Here is a 24,514-nt window from a genome sequence, read left to right as displayed (position 1 = left end):
TTTTGTTTTGTTTTGTTTTTGTTTTTGTTTTAAAGTGTTCTCACAGAGCTCTAGGTCTTGACCAGACAAAAACAGAAGGCCAGCATTCCGTGTCATGGCTTAGGAGGCATGAAATGAATGCCGCCTGGGGAATACCAAGTGACAGAACAGCACATGCTTGGTGTCATAAATTTGCCACCTACTCATTACAACTCATTCAAAATAAATTGGGATTTGGGGGGTTGTTGCCCTGGGTGTGAACCTAATATTTGCACAGTCTGTGTTATTTAGTTCCGCATGAGATGCTACTGCTTCTGAGGAGTCAAGAGTGGTACCAGATGGTGCACTGAGTGTGGGGGACTGCAGACCCAGATGGAGCTCAGGTCCTTGCTATGTGGCTTTTCTGAGTTTCCAGTTCCTTGTTGGTTAAATAATAACTACTTTGACTGACATGATCCCTTGAGGAAAATTTTCAATTTCCTTTCCTTCCAATTCCCTATAGCTTGATCTTCACTCACCATGGGCCCTCTGACCCGTTTTAAGGGTTCCATACAGATTAGAACAGCTTGGACAATACTTAAGCATAAATTTGTCAACTTTCAGAGATTATATAAATTCTATTTTCTTTCCTATTCTAAAATGAAAATCATCATATTTATGTTCTTCAACACACTGCTGAAAGTCTTAATAAAACACCTTCTAAATTTTCAGTCAAAATGTCTGGCTCTTTGACCTACCCGATTATCCAGTATTTGTTGGACCTGCTATGTTTAAGGCATTTTGCTAGACGATATAGGGCAGGGGTTCTCTGACCAGTAGCATCAGCAATACCTGGAAACTGCTGGAAATGTACATTCTTGGGACTCGGCCCAGAACTACCAAATGAGAAACTCTGGAGTTGCAGTAAGTTGCAGCTGCAAGTTGCAGGTGTATGAGTATGACAGAGCCTGGGAGTTCCCCGGAGGGACAGAGTTGGTGGCGTTGGACTATTAGTAGGGGATTCATGGAGGGAATGTGTCAGACCGAGGACAAAAGGGTCTTAACATACAGAGAGATGAAGAAAGGTGAACAAATTTCAGGAACAGCCTGAGCCAAGCTTTGGCAGGGAAGGTAAGTGTTGATTCAGAGAAGCTCTGGGTGATGAACCAGGACAGTGAGAAAGGTGCTCCATCATGGAGAATTTAGAACACTGTGCTAGAAATCTACTCCCAAGGAGTGTGAAGCCAGTGTAAGTTTTTGAGGAGGAATGTTACTCAAGCTGACCTGTGTTTTAAAAAATAACTCTAGCAGCAAGATGAGGGATTTGATGTAGGAGCGTTTGGAGGGAGATGATGATGTTACAGCCCCTTCTAGGAGTGACTGTGAGTTCTAATTTAAGATCCCCAATATTGTTTTAAAACTGCCTCATTAATATAAGGATTACATGTTACAATTAAATGAGAAATGTTAGCACTCTGATTGCATTCTGACATACCTCTAAACCACTAGATTAAACTAACACATGTTTCTTGGAATTTGGGGTTTTTTTCTTATGTTACAAAACAAAATAAATTTTGACGGAATGGTATTTCTCTTCCTAAACTTTAAGCAAAAGTATGCTTTCAAGTTAGCGGTCTCATGCTTATGAGTCAGCCTAACATCCTCTTTTCTGGTAGAATGACCCAGCCTTCCTGTTTATCATCCCATCTGGCTTGTTGGTCAGTTCCTTCCACCCTTCGTGAGGTGGGTCTGGTTTGGAGCTTCCCTAGTGTTTGTAGCCTACATGCATCTCCAGGCAGCCCATTCTACACACCGCAGGCAGATTGCCCAAGCCCCTGTGTCTGCTTTGCTAAATACCAACCCATCCCAACCCCCAAAAGTCATTCATCAGGTGGGAAAGCGATGCAGCCTGAAGGATCTGTCGCTTCAGTGGGATCTGAAGGATAAGTAGGACTCAGGAGGCAGAGAGGGTGGAACATAGTATCTGAAAAATGTTGGCAATCGCATTTGGAAGTTTTTAAACTACTTCCTGTGAGTGGAACTGCTCAGTATTCAGCCTGTTTTAAAATCTCAGCCCAACGACTTATTGTGATGTTTGGTTTCTCATGTTCTCTCAGTTCACTCATCAAAATGGGGATAATGATGTCTACTCCTTGTGGAGGGACAAGACTAAGATGGTTAGCCCAGGAACTATTATCATTTCTGAATTACTACAAGCAAACTGAAGCCCATTAGCTTAAAAAGAAGTATCAATCTTGCCATTAAGTTAATTAATAATGGTGAAGATACGTATGAGTTTCTTTTATAATTCAGTGATATGTATTTTATTCCATGTATTTAAAAGAATGGGGTGTAGTTTGTTTAGCAAATGAGAAAAACCTCAACTCTAGCCAAGGAGTTGGAGTGCAAGAATTCTTCTTAAATAGCACTATTAATTCACTTTAATTTTTATGTTTCAAATGAAAGGAATATATCAAATTACACAGAAAGTAGATTTTATGATTTATTCTTATAAAATGAATGCGAGTCATAATTTGGTTCTAACAATACAATTTTTAAATTCCTTTCAAGTTAAATTTTACTCTAGAGTCAGAAGACTTTAATCAACATTTCTGACTGCAGTAATAACTATTCCACTTCACACTGAAGAAGCTACAGTATCTAACTTTGAGATATACTCAGAAAGAGAAGGAAGTCACTTAAGATCACATATCCCATGAGTGGGATCTCAAGCAAGAATTAAAACTAAGTCTGTGTTTCCTTAGGATAAAGTTGAGGCCGATTGGACCAAACAAGATCTGCAAGGATGGAACAGGGGCTTCAAGGAAACTTAAAGTAGACAAAGAAAAAGAGCAGAAAATTCAGTAAGAAGTCAAAGACCATTGAAGTGACCAAAGTGGGATTGTAGAACTATTTGTTGATATGTAAGAATATGAATATTAACACTAATTGATAAGTTCCATCATAGCACATGCACAATGGCTCACATAATTTCTGATACATTATAAAATAAGCAGTAGATGAGAACTACAGAGAAGAGGTCACTGTGAAATTGAAAATGAGAAACATGTAATTACAAATCAATCGAATATATAAAACCACAAATCAGTCCATAATAGATTATAGCAGATGTATAAAAGTCAGCTTAAAGACCTAGAGTGATTCCCAGGCCCTCGACACTAGACAACAACCTGATCTGAACTCATACTAGACCTTCAAAACGCTCTGTGAGAAGTAGGGATGACCTTTCATGGAATCAGAGAAAAGGGAATACGCATTTAGGACAACACTGAAAAGACAAGACTGGGATTGGAGACCACAGAATCTGAATGGCATAAATACACTGGGTTGTTTACTATTCACCAGAATCATCAGTTGTGAGAGGTAGAAGCAGAGAAGCTCTACAGCTACATTGATTGGGGATTAGCTGGACAGGTGAAATGAGAAGACAGGCAGGCAAGAACACTGAAAGAAAATGACTGAAGTGCTTGAGGTACCTACCATAGGTATCATGGGATCTAACCCCATAAGAAAGAAGAAGGAGGAGTTTGATGTACAGAGAGTTGGAGGACTAGTGGAGGGACTGAACTTTGTGACAAGGTGGATGAATGCAATCTGTGGACTTGATAGACTGAAAAAGCTAAGAATGCAGGACCCTGTAATCAGAGAAGGGCCTTGGTGAGGGCAGGACCATGAGAATGAGCTGAAGCAGGGAAAGGTCAAGGTTATTGGGGCCAAGAAGATCATAAATTCAAGCAGCCAGGATGTTGCATGGGTGATCCATGTGAACAGAAAAGTGGACCAGGTTAGAGATGAAGAGATGAGGTGTCGGGAGGAGAATAAGGCTACACAGGCTTGTTGTTTCCAAAGCATGAGGAGGAGATCTAGGAATCTGGTAAGGGAGTGAGACATGGAGAGATGGTGGTTTAGTGAGCTATCCCAAGCCTCAAAAGAGAAAGGATTTTTGCTTCCGTGAGGAGGACTCGTGACCTGGAAGCACCTTTGAGGATGAAAAGTGTGCTGAGCTAAATTACTGGAGCTGAGGAATTGGGCCACCTCCACGTGGGGGAAACAATGTTGTCAGAGTGAGAGAACCATCAGCTAAAGCAAGAATGTGGAAGGAATGTTCAGTGAGGCAGCTGAGAGCATAGGAGACTTATAGGATAGGAAAGGGCATAGAAGAAACGTGTTCTGAGTGAGGGAGTGAAAAGTTGGGCAATAGGAGAAAAAGCAAAGAAGTGTTTGCAAAGAAAGGATGGAAGAGGACAGAGGAGGAAGAACCTATTTTTGGACTGTCACCAAAGTTGGAGGGACAGGAGGCATTGGTTTCATGGGGAAGTGAATGAAAGTGAATGGGGAAGGAATGTTGTCCGGGAGCAATGGATAAAACTCCTGTGAAAGGGGCCGGGCACGGTGGCTCACACCTGTAATCCCAGCACTTCGGGAGGCAGAGGCAGGTGGAACACCTGAAGTCAGAAGTTCGAGACCAGCCCGACCAACATGGAGAAACCCTGTTTCTGCTAAAAATACAAAATTAGCCAGGCATGGTGGTGCATGCCTATAATCCCAGCTACTTGGGAGGCTGAGTCAGGAGAAAGAGTCACTTGAACCCGGGAGGCGGAGGTTGCTGTGAGCCGAGATCATGCCATTGCACTCCAGCCTGGGCAACAAGAGTGAAACTCTGTCTCAAAATAATAATAATAATAATAAAAATAAAAAGGCTCCTATGAAAGGAATTATTTATGACCTGTATTGATGGTACTGTGAAGGGAATTGGGGAGGTGGTGTTAGATTTATCTGAGGAGAAGAGACATAAAGAGGAGAAAAGAAAGTTGGACTGGGGCAAGATACCTACCTTATATATGGTCTGACCTCGAATAACCTTTAGCCCAAAGGCATGTTGAGTTCCATTGTAAGAGAAAGTTTAGCTCCCCTCTTCCCTCCTGAGGTTCACTCAACTCAGAACATTTCCTCACATGAGTACTGTAAGCAAATTGCATGTGAAAGAAAATACATCAAAGAGCCATGCAAGAAGTAAAGAAAAGTAGGAAGCTCACAAGGTGTCCATAATGCTGTAAATATTTTAAAGGGCAGCTTCCAGGGTATTTGTGTTTTGAATCTGGGGGAAAAACAGTGTGTTGTCACAGTGCCCCATGGAAGTGCAAAGCAGCACGTCTTCATAGATTCTGTTTAAGCGTGCCTTCAAAAAGGAGTAGTTCTTGCATCTGCTGCAGTTCCTGTCGCCTCTCTGCTTAAAACAATATCTTGCAAACAGCAGAGTTTCTTTGAAAAGATAAGAGGATTTGGGATTCTCCAAATGCAGCCGGTACAGATTCAGGTCTTATCTGTTCAGATTCTCCTTGGCTTCATTAACTATTAAATGCTAACCTTTCCTATTTAACAAGAGGAGACTCTAATTTCCACAGCCTGATGAGAAAGATGTAGAGGTCTATCAAGGCCATGCCTTTCACATTTCTGTCTTCTTCAAGGTACCGGAAAAAAAAAAAAAAAAAAAAAAAAAAAGGTCATTAAACATTTCTAAGCACTGTTCTGACTACATTTGCCCTTCTCTTAACCTGAAGCTGGTTGGCTGAATTTGATGTTCTTTATATCTGCAGCACCTGTGTCTGCAGTGCTTATGTGAAATGTTGGAAATAGCCCTTGTAGCAGCTCTGGCTATACAGGGCTGGTAAAGTCTTCCAAGGGATAGTTTGTCTTCGGGGGTGTCAGGGAGTTCCTGAGCTATGGCTCAGTCAATTGTCCTTGGTATTTCACTTATTTTACACATGCATGCTTTCATTTGATTAGTGAATGGTTAAGACAGTCTGAGCCTGGTCATGGAACAGTGTAATTCTTGAGGCAAAATGGGGCAAAATCATCTTAGAGTTAGATCTTTTTAGTGGAAGTATTTCTTTACTTTTCAATATTCTGGTTATAATTTTAATTCTTGCAAATTAAGTCTTAAAACCTAGGGCTCACCTAAACAAGACAGCATGTTAATAATTTGTTGTCTCTTCAAACTAACGTTTTAAAAATATTTTCTCAGCATGCATTAAGGAGAGAGGTTGTATGTTCTGGAGGGTGTGGCAGAAAAGAAGAGCTGCTCTTGGCTGTGCTGAACTGTTCTGAGCAATTTAGTAAGGATCTCAGATGTGCCTAACACTCTGCAAAATATGCCTACCCTTTCCAGACCCACCATCCTCAGAATCAGGTAGGACATTCCTCACAGTCACCTGAGCCCGAGTCCGGGAAGTCTTGTTTGTAGTGTCTTATCAAACTAATTCTTCCAACCACTTTTCCCTAGAGGAATTCTGGTAAATATGATTTCTTATACTTGTTATATTCCCATTGATGTATTTGTAATCAGTGACATTTAGTTCCCTTCACAGATTGATGCCAAAGGCTGTCTAACCTTTGATTCAGCTCTACTAATTGCTAAGGTCCCAAAATATATATAAATGGCCAATTTTGATACTGTGTCAGGGATTAAAAATACAAGGCAACAATTTTACATGTAACACAGGTACAGCCAAGATTGGAAACAAAACTAATCGATATCCTGATAAATTCAAAATGTTCTTATTCATTTAATTTGTTAATGCTTAATTCCAACGTGAGGAATTCTGATAAATTTACCAGTTAACTGAGAGGAATGTTTTCGAAATCATGTATTTTGATCTAAGGAAAACACTGGGTAAATTTTCTGCCAAACTGTGAGATGAGATGACTAAGGCTAAGTATACGCAAGAAGATAATGCTTAGGTATTTCTTTCTTTACTTTTTATTTTGGAAAATGTCAAGCCTATATAAAAATAGACAGGATAGTAGAAACGACCCCTATGGACCTGTCATTTAATTTCAACCATTCTCTTCACATGACTTGTTTTGTTTCAGCAGCACTGTCACCTCCTTCCACTCCCATCAAGATTCAGAAACATCTAGAAAGGCCAGGAAGGTATACTGATACTAACAAGATGACATGCCATCGGCATAAATAGAAAAGTCTCCTTTTGAACATTTTTAAATGTATGCCTTTTACATTAAATTTGGTTGATTTTAAGGACAGAGAACTGGCTTTAAAAGAATTTGTGAGGAAAAGACCTTGAGCGAATGAGCTCAATATAAACCAGTTCTGGGAGAGAATTGATAAACAAGTGGACCCTATCTAAGACAGCATGAAAAGTGGGTTTCAGATAAAGGAAGGCACCATGAACTCCGGCCTCATGAGCCCCTATCTGAGATAAAATCTTTAACCCTGGACACCACATGATAAGAAAAATGATGTCCACAGACTACTTTGTGGGAGAGAGAGACAGAAAAGGTGAGGATCCTAAAAATCACCTCACTCACCCACGGAGCAGATGAAGAAGTTCAGCATTTCACACTAGGATTAAAAATAATTAAAAACTTGTAGGACAAGAAAATTGCCTTCAATAAGCTGAATGTGCGTTCATGGAAAATAGACTCAGTTTGCCAGATTTAAAATATGATTTTTTTTGGTGACTCTTTGCAGGCTTCTACTGGTGTAATTTGGTGATAAACCTTAGACTCTCTCCAATATCCTTTATTTTAGTAAAAGCTACATATGAGGCATACTACAAACCATCTCCCAAATGCTTCCTGTTTTCAACGGATAAACAGATGAAATCTAGATTCAAAAATTATAGCCGAAGGTGTGGATATGAAAAAATTTAAACACTCCTAGTAACTGATGTCATATGATTTTGCTAATGTTGTAAGAGAATTATCCTTAATGAAAAAGAAAAGAACTAGATCCTGGGCACATTGTTCCACAACTTGAACTTTCCAGAAGAGGGGGTAGGTTATCAAGGGAAAGAGAAGAGAAGCATTGCTTATAACAACCGTGTAACTTCCAGAGCCAGGCATCAAGCGTGGTGGATGTAGATGCTTCATAAATGCCAGCTGAACTGACAAGACACTACCTCAGGGACTTGTCTCAGGGACAAACACTGGGAACATTCCTAAAACCCAATAGTGTTTTATTCCCACCTTCTCCAGTGTCTGGAAGTTTAACCTTGGAACCCATTCCATTACCTTTTGAGCATTGCTCATGATTAAAATGCAAACAGTTCTAGGACAGTTCATCCCCAGGCACGAAGTGGTCACACAGTGTATACAAAAGATGGGTTCAGTGTCTATCAGATTTGGGTTTAATTTCCAGCTCTGCTATTTTGTAGTTGTGTATGTGACATTGGACAAATGTCTTCATCTCTCTGCATCTCTTTCATGTGTGTTGAATGTAGGATTTTTATATCTCAAACAATAGGAAGTATTGAAGTATCACACATACAGAAGTAATGGTAGCTATGACTGGTGTTATTTCTTATCTGAACATTTTGAGGAAGGTAGAAACGAAAGGATCTGAGGAAAGCAGATCCCAGGGAGCGGGCCAGGAAGGCATGCCATCTAGGAGGGTAGGGAGAAGAAGCTACTTCAACTTGGTGCTTAGACCGACAATAGCCTTTTTGGAGCTCCTAGCTCTGTGACAGCTCATCTTCCCCGTCCCTTGCCCCTTCCTTGTCACCCGTCATTTTCCCTGTATCATCATGGGCCCTTCCCCACCCATCCCACACCTGTCAAACATCTTCCCTTTGATCACCACCTCTTCATAGAAACCATTTGGCTATAACTATGCTCATGAGAGATCTTTCATGCTGAAATTCTGAATAGCCCTTTAAATGAGTAGTGATTCTTTAACTAATAATGGCTTCGTTTATAAGAGATAGAAGGGGCCAGGTGCAGTGCCTATAATCCTAGCACTTTGGGAGGCTGTGGCGGGTGGATAACCTGAGGTCAGGAGTTCAAGACTAGCCTGACCAACATGGTGAAATCCGATCTCTACTAAAAATACAAAAATTAGCTGGGCGTGGTGGTGGGCACCTGTAATCCCAGCTACTCAGGAGGCTGAGGCAGGAAAATCACTTGAACCTGGGAGGCATAGGTTTCAGTGAGCCCAGATCACACCAATGCACTCCAGCCTGGGCAACAAGAGTGAAACTCCATCACAAAAAAAAAAAAAAAAAAAGAAGAGAGAGAGAGTGAGAATGGAGCCAATGAGAAAAAAACAGGACACATTTAACATCACTTTCTTTGTTTTTTGGGGGGGAGACAGAGTCTCAGTCTTTGTTGCCCAGGCTGGAGTGCAGTGGTGTAATCTCAGCTCACAGCAACCATTGCCTCCCAGGTTCAGGCGATTCTCCTGCCTCAGCCTCCCATGTAGCTGGGATTACAGGCACCCCCCACCCCCACCCCACCCACAACATCCAGCTAATTTTTTGTATTTTTAGTAGAGATGGGGTTTCACCATGTTGGTCAGGCTGGTCTTGAACTCCTGACCTCAGGTGATCCACCCACCTCAGACTCTCAAAGTGCTGGAATTACAGGCATGAGCCACCATGCCTGGTCAACTTCTATCAGTTTTTAAAACAGAGAACACAAAATGTGATTTCTAGACTTTGACATGAGTTGCACCAACCTAATCTTTGGTGAATGAATAGATGTGAAATAGCGATAGGTGCAATCAGATTCTTTAGCACAACTTAATGATTTTCAAGTAGTTGATGCATTAACTTCAGAAACTATATTCCTTAGCTTTTGAAAATAGGAGAGAAAATTATAAAGCCTAATTTATTAAAATATGGTAAATCAAAAGAGATTCCACACTGAAATTCTATATCTGGACTTATGAAAAGAACATAGTCTGTAGGGAAAACACCAACTGTTCTTTATAAAATAATTCTAAAAATTCTAGGTACGTCCATATCTGCCCCTAACAACATCCTTTCCTCCTGAGCCCACTACACCTCCTCATACTCCAACCTCTGAGCGATCCATTTGCTCAGTCCCTCAGCTACAAGGCTTAGTGTACAAAAATATCAAGGCCAGGGGCCAAGTTAACTTCACCACTGACCAGGTTGGGCACATTGTTCAGTCCCCTGGTGTGCTTGTTATATGCGCTTGTGAACATTTGGTTAAAGTGATTTTCTTCTCTATAAAATGGGATTTTAATCAGATTCTCCCTCACTGTGGTGAAGAGGTTATAATGAGACTAAATGTGAAGAAGAACCTGTCCCAGTGCCTGGTGCACGGATTGCTGCTTCTTGACATGCCAGGCATAGGCCTGCCACAGGCTCTTTGCTTCACTGATCCTTCTGCCTGAAGTGCTTCTGCCCAACATATTTCCAAAGCTTGCTCTCTTACCTCCTCCAAGGCTTGACTCCAGTTTCCCTTTCTCTGTGAGGCCTTCCCTTGCCACCTTATCTAAAATTACAACATTCTCTCTAACCAAGAGCCTCTCCCCACTACCTATTTATTTTTCTCCTTAATTATTGTCATCCTACAACAAATAGTATATTTATTTATTGGATTTCCCTACTAGAACGTAAGTCCTTCGAGAGCAGGGAGTTTTATCCATTCTTGCCAGTTTGATCTCTTGCATTATCCCTAGTGTGGGTACCACATAAGCACTCCATAATATTAAGTTGGTGGAAAAGTAATCGTGGTTTTCACCATTAAAAGTAACCATGATTACTTTTGTACCAACCTAATATTTGGTGAATGAATACATGCAAGGATACATGTAAGCTACTTGTACTAGTAATGCCCTTTCTTACTCAGTTTCAGAAACTCAGACATTATTACCTTTTCCAATCCTATTTGTGTAATAGCTATTAACACACCTCCTACCCCTATGCTGAGTAATGAGCTTCTATTAATGAATTGTGTCCATGTAACATTTAGCAGGACTCAGTTTTCCCACAGACTCTCACCACCCCCTGGGATATGAACCTCTATCCTTGATGATGTTTGCACTAGGAAGAAGTAAATTCTCCTTCTTGTCCGTATCTACACATAACAGAGTATGAGCAGGCATTTGTCCATGTGTGCACCTCAGGCAACTGAGCCAATAGTGCATTACTACAGCCTCTAGGACTGTATGCGTAGATAGGCTAGTAGATTGGGATGCCAATTTATTGAATTGAAGTAAAAACACATGCCTTGGATTCAACTGAGCTTTTGTGCGTGGACAGTCAGAGTGTGAACAATGTGATGGAATGACATTGTCGGGAGTAGCAGCTGCAATGGCATCAACTGGTCACAGCCTTAAAACACAGTGAGTCGTTGAGTCTGTTGTCATATTTCTTATAAATTTGTAACAACTTTTGAGACCTTTGCCAGAGCTGGGGTCAGTAATGAATTCATTTTCTGATTCACCGAAACACCCACTCCCATGAACGCAGTTCATTCCTTAAAGCATGTCCTGGCACAAAGGAACAAGACAGCATTCATGTAGAGGACACTTATTGTTATTTACACGAAAAATCTAGAAAGGCAGGAAGAAAATATTTACTCCGAGGAATATTGGGTAGTCATTTAAAAAATGTCTGAAGTACTGACAATTTGGAAAATTTACTGGTAGGTCTCCTCTCCACGAGATGGCACTCATTGTCTTCCTCCCTTTTTATTTAAAGTTTCAATGCATTCATATTTAAGAGTATGAATATACCTACATGCATATACATATGCACATGTGTGCATAGTATATCAATGTAAATGTGTATATATACATACACATGCATATACATGTGTATGTATATCTTAGGCTTTACAATTTACCTAGATCATTCATATTCTTTTAATCATTCAATTGCATTTTTGACAAAATTATCATTTACTTGGAGCCCTTGGGGACATTGGGACAGACAGTATGTAGGTTGCTGTGTTGGTAGGTGTAGGGGGAGAGTCGCCATCTTCATCTTCTTCACTCCCACCCCTTGCTCTGCTTTGCCAAAAGACAAAAATACAAAGTTGCCTTGGAGCCTGGGCATCTACCCACAATAGGCAAGAATAAAGCCAGTAACCATATAAACAGAGAATAAACAGGAATGTAATAGGATGAGCTATTTATAGAAAGGCTATCTATCTAGGTTGTTAAGGGACTGAGCGGCCTACTTATTTGAAAAGCTGGTAACATTTTTAAAAAAACATTGAGGTTCACTCCCCTCAGGAGGAATCTTGCTCCTGTTAGCATCCAAGGCCTGAGAATAACTCTTTTCTTTTGTTAGTAAGGTCTAATTTTAATTAAAACAAGATCTCCTTTTCTTGAGGTTCTCCCACCATGCATTCCAGGCTTGTGCTCTGGTTAGAATGCTCCACCAAAAACAGACTTCAGTGTGGATTTGGAGGTCAGAGACACAATTACAGTAACTGGAGAATCAATTAGGGCTTTGGATCATTATGCAACAATTGCACTTTTATTACATTAGCACTAAAGTGGAAGAAAGTTCAGGAACTCAGACTCTATAGAAAGGTATATCAACTCATCTATAGGGGAAATGCAAGTTTCTCAGCAACAACATCAACACACACTAGCAGGCTGGAAATTCAACTCAAATTGACCACGTAGGCATTCAAAACAAGTGAGCACTTGGAAGACGGAGATGAAAAAGGCCCTTAGAGGACTCACTCACTCAACATGGGTTAGACAATAGCAGCCAGTCCCTCCTGCCTTTGCAGGGGTGCCTTCCTCTTGAGGCCTCTTCCTCTCAAGAAGGAAGCGCTGCACTTCCTACTTGCATGCATTAGTTTCCCTCTATGTAAATCCCCATAGCTCATATTCATAAAGTCCTTTGTTAGTTTCGAACAGGTGATGTCTAAGAATCTTCTTTGTTCTTCTCAACCACAATGGGGAGGAGGTTGACATGTTCATCCTAATTTTACAGGTGAGTTCTGAATAGGGGTTAATGATTTGTCCAAGGCCACAAACTATGTAGAATCAGCGCCTAAAACAGAGAACTGGTCCCCAGACCTGTAGCCCACACTGCCTTTTACCTGATCACACAAAAAGCCCAAGATTGAAACACCATAGGAAATAAAGGCTTTGTTTTCTTCTCTAGCATATGCAGGAGTATTGTAAGTCAAAGTTCTCTTCCCAGTGGATATTTTACATGGGACACTTTCTACCCCTAAATATTGTTTGCTATAGCCTTCTTGAGGATGGAGTCATGATTTCAGAGAAAAGGCACAGTATATTCCATTTCTCCTAGTCCCCAGACTGGATTTTCATTAGGGCTAGTGCCGGGTTCTTTTTTAGTACTGACTCAGGCATATGAGAAAGAGCTTATTTTCATGACTAGCAAAGGCATCATTCAAAAGACAATTTAAACGTGGCCTTTTATGTATTTTTTTGTAAAGCTACTATTTGGATAACCTTCAGGAAAATCTTCAAAACACTGAAAATGAAAACCATTAACAATGTGGTAGACACACATATACAGAACAACTGATAATGTTGAGTGCATGTGTATATTTCTGTATACGTGTATGTGTCTCTGTGTGTGTGTGTGTGTGTGTGTGTGTGTGTGTGTGTGTGTGTGTGTGTTGAGAGATTTGTTCTCTGGGAAATAGCTGATCCAGAAACTGTCATTAATTCATAGGCCAAAAAGCCAGCCTCCTATTTTGCAGCCCTTTCCCCATGGACTTAAGGAGTCTGAGGATTGAAAAAAAAAAAAAAAAAAAAGTCTGAGGTATAAATACTATCATAAACATTCAAATTTGCTTTCTTCAAAGACTTTGTTCTGAGCTACCCACGACTGTCTGAGACATGTCAGATCTTCAAGAAGTGGCTAGCTCTACTCTGAGCAGCTTTCTGTTTCTGCTTGCTACCCAGGCAACCAAAATGTCAGTGTGCACATGTGCATGTGTGCATATAAATACATACACATCTCTCACCATCTTATTCTTCATATGCTACCTGTCTGTGTATATGTGTTTATATACATGTATGTGTGTATCTGTGTCACATGTACATTGAGAGATGTTTTTGCTATTTGAATTTTTGCTTATTTTTATTTTTGAAGACCAACCAAGGGAAAAGTGAAGACAGCAGATTGCATTAAAAAATCGGTTTCACTGACTGGCTCTCAGATACTGTGTATACGTAATTACATGTATGCACACACAAACCTCTTCTACACCATCTGATTAATAGCTGCTTCCTCTTAGGTCTTTTAAAAGAGGCATTCTTAGGCACATTTTTCTGCAAAAATGTAGTGGATTCCTCTTTGAAGCTGTGACCCTGTTGATTTTGTCCACTGCCAAATTTCACATCATGAAAAAAACAGCTTAATATTGGAGTGATTAACTTCCATGGAGAGCTGACAGAATGGAGTTCTTCAAAATCTAAACTCTGCCAATTTTGATGTCCCTAATTTATTCCAACAACCATTTAAGTCTAAATGCCTCCATTTTAATCACATTAACAGTATATTACAAAGAGACTGAACACCCAGAGGACTCCAGTTGCAAAATGAATTTGGCTCTTCCTTGTCCTCTTTATGTTTGGAATGATCAAATAGCTGCTGGAAAAAATGTTCAGCTAGAGCCAGCCCTCTGGTAATTTCCCATTTACTCCCTCTGCTTCCTTAGCCAGAGGCCTGAAACTTGGCACTTGCCCAGACATCACAGAGGAAATAAACATACCTATTATCCAAGCAACCACAAAGGTGCCTATCTGATCATTGCTGGCATTAGGTTTACCTGGACAGCTGCATTTGACTGGGGCTAAAGAGAAGTAGCTTTGTGAAACTAATCCACATCAATTCCTATCAACCTGGAGGCCTGAATGGCACCACGATCTAACCAGGGAGACTGCAGCAATGGCCCTGGAGAAACTGTATGTTCCTGGTACCCCTTTTGGGTCTCATCAGTTGATGAAGTATCAGGCCTTCAATGGGGCCAGTGCAGAGATTTGTTTATACCAAGCCTTCCACTGCCAGTTTGCCCATTCCTCTGGTACTGTACTCACATAAAGCTGCAGGAAAGCTGAATATTTAATGCAGGTATCTTATTTGAAACCAAGTGCTCCTGTTCTCCAGGGTCTACTTTCTGCCACCAGCCTACATCCTAGGAAATAGAATAAACAATTTTCTGGCCTGCACAAGCCAAGCTATTTTCATATTTAGTTTCTGAACAGCCATCAACTGCGTATGTGCGCAGACTCTCAAAACTCAAATACCTCCTTACTGTTTTGGCAATGTTGCTTGGTGGCTATAAGCTACGGTGTTCCTGTCAGAGAGACTGTGCTAACCTCTCAGCTCTGTCACTCATGGTATAACTTGCAGCAAGTCATTTCTGCTCTATGAGATTGTTTTCTCAACTATTAATATGGGTAAAAGAATTGTATCTACTTCACACAGCACTGCTTTGAGAAACAAGTGAGACAATGCACAAAGTTAAGAATCTGGCCTATAGTAAGTGCTAAATTATGCACTTCATATAAGTGCATTTTATATATATAAGTGTTTAACCAGTGTTATTGATACATGAATATTACAAATATTTTCCACTTTTTAATTGCTTGAATTCAACACCGCTACTCAGATACAACACAGAAAAAGAGATGAGGTTACAACTTATTCTGAGCTTGAGACAGGACTTTTTTAGAGGTTTTTGTTATTACCATTGAGCTCTATTGGATTAGAAGATGCTAGCTTCCAGAATTTCTATTACGCTATGGGCTCAGGGACTGCAATATGCTGGAAGAAAAGCTGGGGATTGTCTTTAAGTTGCATTTGCATACTAAGCCCACTCATTTTCCTTAGATTATGTGATTATTTAAGGTAGCTTGGTGATGACAGGCACTGATGGAGAAACAAGGATGCCATCTCTTGGTATCTTCACATTTACATCCTTCCTATTCTACCCCTGAGTGTTCCATGTCATCCTTATTCTGGCAATTTCATCTCCTCTGGCCATGAACAATTAAGGATATTTTTAAAAACTTATTTTACAAAGTCCTATATTTCCACTTAAAAATCTTTGAAATAAATACATTATGAAGACAGAATTAAACACTTAAACACAGGTTATTTTTCTCCTCTTTGTTAACCCAAGGCAGCATCTTCTAAAGCCAGGGTTCTGTTGATAACTTTGGTTGGTTTCATGACAACTTCTATAGCTAGAATCCCATGTTGAAAGATGAACTGAATGAGACAAATATGAGGTAATTATCCTCAATCAGACAATAAAAGTGATGGGAAAACAATGTGTTTTTTAAAGTTTAATTTTTATTTATCAACACATACTTTTTTTTTTTTCTTTTGAGACAGAGTCTTGCTCTGTCACCCAGGCTGGAGTGCAATGGCACAATCTCGGCTCACTGCAACTTCCACCTCCCGGGTTCAAGTGATTCTCCTGCCTCAGCCTCCCAAGTAGCTGAGACTACAGGCGTGTGCCACCACGCCCAGCTAATTTTTTGTATTTTCAGCAGAGATGAGGTTTCATCATGTTAGCCAGGATGGTCTCAATCTCCTGACCTCATGATCTGCCCACCTCAGCCTCCCAAAGTGCTGGGATTACCGGCGTGGGCCACCAATGCCTGGCCAATCAACACATACTTTTGAGTGATACAGAGGTGACTTTGGCATTGTGAAAGGTGAAATAGAACATTTTCGGTACTTTAAAGTAGAGGAAGTATTCACATTTCTATTCTAGCAGAAAATCTACTTTCCCTGTAGAAACCAGTAATATTCCCTAATATAGTTGTTTTTATAAGGACTAATGTTCTCATTCAATGACTGGAGCTAGAATGGGTTCTTTTCACCCCTAGACAATTGGACCTCCACAGAGAGACTCAGACTCAAAGAGAAAGGATGAAACATAAGCAAATATTATAGCCAACCGTCAGCCTCCTGAAAGGGAAGAATCCTTAACCAAAGAAGAGAGTGAAGTGTTCGAGTCTCTCACCTCTTCAAGGAAGATTCTGAGGTTTACATATGAGAAGGGAAAGTAGAATTTTTTGGATACTCATGAGTCTTTGAGAAAGCAAAGTCCATTTTTATCTGTCTGGAGAAGGGACAACACTTTTGTCGGAATTCAGTAGTGCTAAGCGCTGTAGCCAGTCATTGGATGTGAATCCTGTTGTCTTCGGCTGCACTGGAATTACAGACACTGGACTTCCTTTCTTTTGGGGCCAAAGAGGTATATCCTGAGTGTATTAAGTGTAACCAGGCAATCAGAGAACAATCTCCCAGTCATTTGAAGGGTAACCAGATATCTGGGTCAGGTTGCGAAAAACATCAATGTTGTTGGGGTATTTCACTGCTGGGGCTCCCTGGGGAAAATATTACTCAATGTTCATCTTTGAAATATAGCTAAAAGCCAATCATACTTACATCACAAATAGAGCGTTGCCTGTATATTATTTGTAAATGCAACGTCAGTCAGCTATGTAGCTAAGGCCTATGGGAAATAGTCTGATAACAGAAAGAAAAAATTCAGGTAGTATTTTCTTGGAAGGTCTTAGGGTCCCAGGGACTGGAAGCCTAATACATAAGGGAAAATAAAATGTGCCATATGAATAGTGTAAAACTACAAACCTCTTTATCAAATTTGAGATTCTGAGCACTAACTTTATGATTTTTTTATAGCAATCTCTTTTAGGAAGCTGAGGATATTTGGAGGATTCTGTTTCCTGCAGAGTAGTTCAATTACGCACAAGTAATTTCAGTCTATGCACAAGAGGACGTGAGTAGTAACTGGTTACCATTTGATGTTAGGATACATAGTTCAGCTCCCTCGGGATAATCTATAATAAAAATGTAGTAACACCAAGAACAAATAGAGAGAAGGGACTTTTCTCATTTACCCTTTATGATACCATTTCTGTCAAGATGGCTTCTTCGTGGACATGTGTATGCTGAACTTTTAGTGTTTATTTCCTTACCAACGTTCTACATCCAGACCTGGCTATAGGTTGCTCCTCTCAATTTTTACTTCCATCTTCTTGGCACCAACTCTCTGAGACATTGACTGATCGCTTGCTGTCCTGTCATTCTCTCCGGCTTACAAAGCCTGAGTCATTTATGTGCATTTAGAGATATCTTTGGATGCAGACTTGCTAAATCACAAGGCAGTCTGATGATGAAGTGCCTTACCCATTTACACTTGTATAGAGGAATATCATCCAATTATCTGCAGTGTACTTCTGAAGTACAGCAAGTTGGAGACTGGTTCCTATGTCGGTCTTTGAGAGCAATTCTCCTTTTACTCTTGTTCATTCTGGCAGCAAGTGCGTTTGACATTAAGTGCACTGCATACAGTGTCTTTGTGCATGGTGTCTCCAAGTATTTGGAAGAATCTCAAAGTCAATGCTAGAAAAATAAATGTTTGAACCAAGTTTGAACAGAACAAATCGAAAAGCCAGTTACTTAGAGGAAAGGATGCCCACTTAAAATCTGCACATTATGTACCATTATATTTTAGAAATTTGTAGCAGACAGCACTGTGAGGAAGAAAGATCACAGTCCTCAGAGTCAGTAGACATCAGTTTTAATTCTGCCTCTGCATAGTTAATGTGTGACCTCGAACAAGCAGCAGCCACTCTGACCATAGTTCTTCCGACTGTAAAATCAAAGGTGGGCCTCTATGATTTCTTTAGTGTCTCATATAGTCACTAGATTGTCCTGAGGGAGCTAAACTATGCATCCTACCATCAAATGGTAACCAGTTACTACTCGTGCCCTCCTGTGCATAGTCTGAAATTACTTGTGCTTAATTAAGTTACTCCGCAGGAAACAGAGCTCTAAAGCTCTACATTCTGAAGATATTGTTAAACATTTTCCTTTCATGGAATAACCAGAGATAGAAATTAAAAAGATGGGATTTCCAAGTCATGGTGATATTTTGTGTCATATCACGGTGTGATCTGGTGAAAGAAGTGGTTGGCTGTCCGTTCACCTCTCCGGACATCCTTGGGCAACACATACAACTGTTGGAGGCACCAGTGAGTAGATTCTGAAGCCATCCAATAGTAACGAGTTGTTAAGTGGTTATTTCTCAGGCTCGTTTCAATCTACTAAATGCCCATTAAACCACTACAATAAAGGGTTTAGTATGAACTTGGAGATAAATGTGTGCCAGGGCCATGGTCCAAGTAAAGCATTTAAATGGCCAAGTGTGATGGCCGATACAGAATCCAGAATATCAAGTCAGCAATGCCTGTCTGCTGGGAGAGAAACTAAATAGTTACAGTGGTCTAAGGAGCAAACATAAATAAATGTACCGACTCTAAAGACCTTGGCATAGGCCGTACAATAATGAGTTGTTTTGACAAGTCTAAAAAATGTTTCTGTCTCTACTCTTTCCTATGATTTGGCAACTACTTTACCTTGTATCGATTTGTTCCTCATTTCCCTTCCAACAAAATTTACCCTCTTACTCTCAATATGATGTTCTTTCCACGAAGACTATTTCTAGCACCTATACCTTCTTCCTAATTGAGTTACTGCATTTTCTTTCCTGCTCTCTACTATTCCTCCCTCCACTGAAAAGCCAAAACAAAAGGGGAAAATATTACTAGCTCCTAATAAAATACTATATATTTTCCTATTATGCAAGGAGTGAAGGCAAAATGGGTATGGAGTTCTGTGTGGACAGCTGCTTCCCTGTACAAGATGAATACTACCAGAGCTCCTTGAGACTTTAAGTCTTTGTCTCAAAGACTTTGTCTCCAAGCCTGTCTTGTAACTGGAGTGTTTGTTAATAAACTGCTCCTCCTGCATCTCCATGTCACTGTGTGTCCACGCACCTCTGCCTACTGCTTCCCATCCCTGACTCTAGACACCTGTTCAGCTAAGGGAGACAAGATGCACTTCCAAAGGAAGATGTTGAATTCAGGCAACAGAATGGTAAGAAAAAAGGCCCATATCATTATTGCTGTTTCATTCTTAGCACACACTTTCATTTCTAATGTTTAAATTATATGCAGCGTTTCCTGATTAGGGGTTCTGTTCCTTTTCAAGGATTCTCAGGGATCCTTTTTTTTCAAGTTGATTCTCAGGGATAGAGCATGTTACCTTCACCACAGTAAGTTCCTCACAGGTGTAGAGTCTTGTTTGACTAAAACCATGTGTCTTCTCAGACAAAATGTGTGCCCTCCTGCAGCTTGCAGAGCAAGGTACCATGTCCCTCTCTGATTCCCCCTCTCCCCTGGAGGGTCATCTTTCTTATGTGGAAATCATGATTTTTGAGAAGTTGAAGCTGAGTTGAACTATTTTCCCCTGATTCTTATCAAAGCTTAAACTATATTAAAGGAGCTACCGTTTTAAAAGATCTACTTATTACATTTCTTTTAGTATCATAATTTTAACACTTGTCGTGTGTCCTAATCCAAATCCCATGTTTTTACAAATAATATAAATAAGGCCTAAAGGTATAGTGACTTACCCAAGTTTACAGAGCTAATTTGTGGAGGACAGTGGAGAGTAGTCCAGGTTCTGATTTTCTGATTTTACATTCTGATTTTACATTCACCACTACACCAATTTTACATTCACCACCACACAAATGGGAGAATTTTGTTATACTTCCAATAGATATATATGTGAAGATCACACATACCCATTGAATATGTTTCAGTCAATCTTGATGTTGGGAATTCTTTCATGTTTGGACCAGGATAGGACTTCCATCAGAGCAGAGTAGTCTGCCAAGCCAGGAGGATCTCTTTATCCTCTAGACAGAAAAGACAGCTGACCTCAGCCCAGCATTCTACTTCATAAAAGATGTTCACAGTCATGATGCCATTCTATCCTCACTAACCATAAGAGGTTGATAATATTGATAGTTTTACCTTATAGACAAGGACCCCAAGCTTCCTCAGTAGAAATCTAGCCATTAGTTCACATCACATGACTTCACATCCAGATAGAATCCATCTGAAGTGCATTCTAAACTAGGGGAAGTGTCCATACTTTCTTAGCTGGAGTACCCTGAGGGAGAAGAGCTCTAAAGGATGAGAAGAGCAAGGACACAATCCGACCTCATGTTGCTGCCCCACCCGGCACACCCAGCCACACATATGTGCTCACAAGTAAGTTTCGATAACAGGGTGCCTTCATAGTTAGTCCCCAAATCCTTAATATTTATGATGATGAATTCTGCATAGGGGTAGCCCATTTCTGAAATTTCAATTTGGACTCGAGTAAAAACAGATTCCCTATTAAATTATTTTTGACCAAAACATCTCATAATCAAACAAGCATATAAACAAATATTTCTAATTTTCTCTTGATGAATCATTTAAAGAATGCACATAAATCACGGCAATGTTTTTCTTTTGGATGACTTTTATTTATAGTTTTCTGTCTTTAAGAGAATTTTCAATAATTTATAATCACATTTTATAAAGTTGCCTTGCTGCTAAGAGCCAAGATAAAGATACATATGATTTAGCTTCCTAATGTTTTATTTATCTCTTCGCCCATAAGAGGTCTGGTTTCTCAAGAGAGCTGTGCTCTGTATCAGAAGATATTCTAATAATTTCATTGATGTATACAAAATATATTTCTTTTTTCTGAAATGAAAAAGGAAAGTAGCAAAGGCAGTTTTCATTATACAGATTCATAGTGGTGTACTTCAGTGGTCTGTGCTCATCCTTAGAGGAGGCCTGTCGTATGGCCGCCAGATTTGAATATAAATGTAAACTCCTATTTCTCCACAGAACCCCATGCAGAAATAAGCTTACACCCAATGCATGGAGAAAATCAATAGTATATTATTAAAAGAGCATTCTGACTTTGTGTAGCGCCATTAAAATTAATCCTATCAGCATTAAGTCATGGGCACTAGAGAAATCACCTGGGAGAGCCATGGAATGATGGCAACCCACACAGATTAGGAAGAGAAGATGACACAAGCAGAACAGAGAAGGAAGTGTGGTCTGGCCCAAGCATTGCCCATGTCCCTTCCTGGCTGCCCTTCTTGTGAACACCTGGGGGTTCTGCATCTACACATTCCTGGTGCCCAATCTTAAACACCACCCTGTCTTTGCTCTAGCCCTCCCTGTCTCCTGGAAGTGCTGCTTCTGAAGGCAACTGCTGTAAATCTTCTGCTTCTTTAGAACGCAGTCTGATAAAACAAAGCTTTCTGCAGGGTTCATAACTGATAACAGGGTCAAATGATCAATTGCCCCTGATCACAGACTTCCTGCGAGATGCAACACTGTAGCCCAAAGTCTTCACCCAAAGTCACAATAACTAGGAGAGAGTTTCTGACTGATAACCTTGTTCATTGTGGGAGAGTGTGAAAGCCCTGAAAAGCCAGGATATCTGGGTTAAAGTCCTGCCTCTACCGTCAAGTAACTCCCCTCACTCTGGGTAAGTCACTTGACCTGCCCGTGCCTTAGTTTTCTCATCTGATAAATGAAGATTTAAAGGGTATTTTGTGAGAACTCGGTAAGATAATGAAAAGGTATATGCAAAGCAACATGGTGTTTTAAAAATGTAGCTATGACTTCACTTAGACATTTTGTGGAACAAACACACAGAGAAATTCTGTAACACAAGGATGTAGGGAAGACAAAAAGACAGACGTCATTTATTAAACATTTCCTGAGTGTTTATTGCAAGGTAGGCATTGTTTTATGCACAGGAGCTGTAGGAGCAAACAAGACAGATTGTCAATTATCTACATTACTGCTAGCACTACAGGAGTTTAAAATTATCTTTCATCTCATGTATATCTATTGTGCATGGCATAAATCAGCCATACTAGTATCTGCATACTAGTATTGCTTTCAAACACCAATGATAGAAAATGTCCAAAGCAAATCAGAGTAAATTAATTTTTTTACATCAATTTCTGTTTCTTTCAAATACAAAGATTCATATATAACTACTATCAAAGGCATTTTTTGCCTTTACAGTTGGTCAACATTTGTTAAAGAAGTCAGGAAAATGCAGACATGCAGGAATTAGGACATCCTTGCATCATGGGTCTGTTGGCCTTTTCCTTAGCCAGAGGTGGAAGATCTGCACTTGAGGAGGCGGCAAGGGGTAGTCAGGCAGCCTGGAGTTTTCCTGCCCACTCTGCTGGCTCTGTTGGCTCCCCAGCCTACTGCAGCCCTAGCCTTGCAAATTCCAAACTGCTGATTCATGCTCATGATGTGAGCCTAATGACCGTGAACACGCTCCTGTTTTTCTTCTTCAGGCACATTTTCTTGGTAACCAGGCAGATGATATGCTAATGCAAGTTGGCAGACTTGATCTCAAACTACAAAAATACGCTCTGCCACGTGGAAGGGACAAAGAAGGAAAGAGACTTCAAGGCGACCCTTTTGACTCGGGTTTCCATTTTTGTCGAGAAGGCACCCAGCAAGTGCTCGACAAGGAGATTTGGTATTCAGAGGAGACCCACAGTGACCACCAGGATTTTAAACCACATGAGCAGTAATTCTTCTCGTTTAAAATCAATGTCCTCTAAGCTTTTTAAGTAACACACTTTATGAGACTCCGCTAGTTTCTCGTGCTGTGTCAGACAGCTCTGGGTAAGCAGGAGATGCTGAATCCAGTGAGGCAGAAAAGTCAGAATTTGCTTTTTCTCAAAATCCATCTTGGCCCCAACTTGGCTGCATCTTGCTTCTGAGTCATATAGCAAGGGTTCGATGGAGGTCATCGCAGTGCCCTAGACTACTTTGGAGTTTTAATGTAGTGCTGTTGAAATAATTTTTAATCTCTTCTTGTCAGCTGGCTAGATGATACAATCATATTACCCTGTGTTGCCTCACGAGTGATTAAAGAACAAGAGCACAGCAAGTCCTGCTTCCCGGCCCTCTCACAGGAAAGCACAGAGGCTTCTGCAGGAAGAACAAGCCTTCGGCAACATATAGATATTCCCAGAAAGACAATTCACAAAGCAGTTTATTAGTGCCTGTGTTTTCATGGCACTGCTGAGAGGAATGCCAGGGCCGTTGGCTCCTGTTTTATTAAGGTTCTTGTCTATCTGACTCAGACTCACACATTTTCTGGCCACAGACTTGGAATTTACTGTAAAGTGAGTCATCTGGTATGAACCAATGAAAATTCTCCAGGCAAATTCAGTTCAGATTCTGAGTTGTTATTTTTATTCGAAGATGGTCTTTTTCTTTATTATCTGGGAACTCATCAGTTAGGTGAGTCTGAGTGAGTCTCTGTTAAGAGGCTAAAATTAATAAATCCGTCTGGGTAATTTCTTGCCAAAAGCCACAACCTTTGGTTGATAAAAAGGAAGATGTTTCGTTTCAATTGGAAAGGTCACAGTTGGTCTGCTAAGCTGATTTTGAAAACGATATGCTGATAAGCATAGGAAAGGGTAAAGAAATTCCTTACAAAGCAAAATGAAAATGAGAATTTCTTTTTTCATCACACCAGAGTAAGATTCAAATTAATGTCCTGACAGAGAGGTCACTTTGAGATACACAGAATCAAAGGTTGGCTATCATAGGTTTAGGTTTTCATAATCTGCTTATAACTAGTTACTTCCTTGATCACTTCAGCACCTAGAACCATCTTGAGACAGTTTTTACCACTTTATAATAAAAATACTAGGAATAAACATTTTATTTTATTTTCAGTACTCGGGAAAGTCAAATTTTATTTGAGCCCAAACAACTAAATTCCGACTCTATCTTTTGAAGTGCTCCAGAGTCAAGACTCTAAGCCATAGAGCCTTATTGTTACAATTATGGTCATCAGATTACCTGTGGAGCTCTGTTGAA

Source organism: Papio anubis, chromosome 6 (assembly GCF_008728515.1).
Source record: "Papio anubis isolate 15944 chromosome 6, Panubis1.0, whole genome shotgun sequence".
Classification (NCBI taxonomy): Eukaryota; Metazoa; Chordata; class Mammalia; order Primates; family Cercopithecidae; genus Papio; species Papio anubis.
Note: the sequence above shows the minus strand (reverse complement) of the source record.